Source organism: Petaurus breviceps, unplaced genomic scaffold (genome assembly GCF_028583685.1).
Source record: "Petaurus breviceps papuanus isolate PSGF00001 unplaced genomic scaffold, PetGlider_PUasm1.0 90750, whole genome shotgun sequence".
NCBI lineage: Eukaryota > Metazoa > Chordata > Mammalia > Diprotodontia > Petauridae > Petaurus > Petaurus breviceps.
The window spans coordinates 13,418,432-13,420,884 of NW_027187335.1; positions in this window are offsets into that span (position 1 = coordinate 13,418,432).

Sequence of the window (2,453 nt, forward strand, 5' to 3'; positions counted from 1 at the left end):
TCTGCTCCATTCATCCTAGTTGTGTCCTTTGGAGCCAAGAAGAACAAGTTGAATATCTTTTCCACCTAACAATCCTTCAGCTACTTAAACAGCTTTCCCTCCCCAGTCTTCCCATCTCCCTTTCCTTCCCAAGTTTTCTGTTCTTTTCTCCTCTCTTTCCCCTTTCCTATCCATCCCCTCCTCTCCCTTCTCCCTCCTTCTCCTCCCCTCCCCTCTTCTTTGTTCCTTTCTCTCCCTCCTCTTTTCTCCTCTCATCTTCTCTCCTTTTCTCTCCTATCATCTCTTCTCTTGTTCTCTTCTGTCCTGTCTTGTACTCTCATTTCCTCTTATCTCCTCTCCTCTCATTTATTCTCCTCACCACTCCTCTTTCTTCCTCTTTTCTCATTTCCTCTCCTCCCCTCAAATCCCCTTGTTTCTTGAATCAACACTCATTTCCAATATTGTCGGAATAACTTTATAGTTTCTCAAGGTAATTGCTTCAGGGGTAACCTCTCTTTCCAAACATCTACTCCAAATGGCTGATGCCTAAAATTCCAACATCAGAAACTTATTCCTTTCTTGGTTCTTCCACCCTGAATTTCATTTGAGTTCACATGTTCTGGAAGGCTTATAAATAAAATTAGCATCATTACTCCTGAGTCCCAACTCTGATATACCAAAATACGAGAGGCTGGTAGTATGACATAGGTTCTTTAGCCACAAGAATGTGTGTTCCCTTCTGTCATTAGGCAAGCAGAGGGCCTCAAGATGAAGGCCCATTAGTTGTTGCCTCTTTGCTGCTCATTTCCATTCTAGTTTAGGAGTCTAGATGATGTCATTGGCAATGAGGGACATGAATTATAGCTGTCATTCTGCAGGAACTAAGCAGCAGAAGGAGAACCCCACCCCCTAACCCTGGTCTCTTCACTTATCCACCCTTCCATCCTTGAATCTCTTTCCAATCTAGTACTGAAATGTTGGTGCAAATGAAAAGGAAAGCTGGACTCTAACATTCTCAACAATGGCTTCCTGTCCCCCAAATCCCTTTTATATCCTTAACGCTTGTGATTTTATAATATCATTGGATATTATGCATGGAATAATGGATGGACAGTTGGCCTCAGACCTAGGGAGACCTGGGCTTCAGTCCCACTTCTGACATATCCTCCTAATGTCATTGGTCCTCTTTCAGAACAAAGGACTAACAACAATTACATGATTGTTCCTGGGGGGTTTCAATCAATCAATCAGACATTCTACCAATTAGCAAACATTTAATAAATACCTATTATGTGCCAGGCACTGTCCCAGATACTAGGGATACAAAGACAGAAGTGAAACAGGATCTGCTCTCAAGGAGCTTACAATCTAGCCAAGCACATACAAAAAAGATACAAAACAGATAAAATCTAATTTGAAGGGAAGGTGCCATTAAATCAGTGGTGGGGTGGGGAATAAATCTTGAGAGCACTCTTCATCTAACACATGTAGTTCATAGAAATGATTTTTTTTTGTGTGTGATATTTCTAAGGCATAGGTATGACTGTGCCACTGTCCTGCTAAATAAATCTCAGTGGCTCCCTGTTGCCTCCAAGATAAAATAGAAAATTCTTTGTTAGGTATGTAAGCCTAAGGCAGCCTATACCTCTAAACTCTCTTTCTTGACTTATTCCACATTATTCCCTGTCACACATTCTATGGTTCAACCAAACTGGCTTTCTTGTGACTCCTGTCTCCAAAATCCTCCATGGATTGAATTCACTCCCTCCTCACCTACATTTCTTACTATTCCTAGTTTTCATCAAAGCTCAAGTACCACTTCTCATATGAATCACCTCCAGGATCTAGTTCCCACCTCCAATTCCCTGACATTTATTTTGTGGGTGTTTTGTACAGAGAGGTAGTGTGGTATAGAGCGTGGGAACCTGGCTTCCTACTTAGAAAGACCTAGTTCCAAGTTCTGTCTCTGCCTTTTATTAACTGTGTGATGGTGGACAAACCACTGAACTTCTCAGAGCTCTGGGTAACATTCTAAGACAACAAGCTAGGTCTTGATGAGAGTAAATAATGTATCCTGTGAAGTGGGCTCATATATTCAAATTCACACTCTTCAAAGTTATAATTATGTAAAACATGATAATTGGTTGCAACTCAGTGGCAATATATAGCAAGAATTTGAATAATGTGACCACTTCAGGGATGCATTATTCAAACTAATGGGGACTTAGCTGTAAAAGGTACAGAGCTGGAGATAGCCTGCAGGGGTAGAAGAAGTTTTCTCCTCAGGAGTTACCTAGACAGTGAAATCAGTCACAATACATATTTTTAAAAGTGCTATCCTCCTTCAGAGAAAGAACTTATATTGTCTGAATTCAGACTGAGACATACTATTTTTTTCCTTCCTCCTTCCCTCCCTCCCTCCCTCCCTCCCTCTCTCCCTTCCTTCCTTCCTTCCTTCCTTCCTTCCTTCCTTC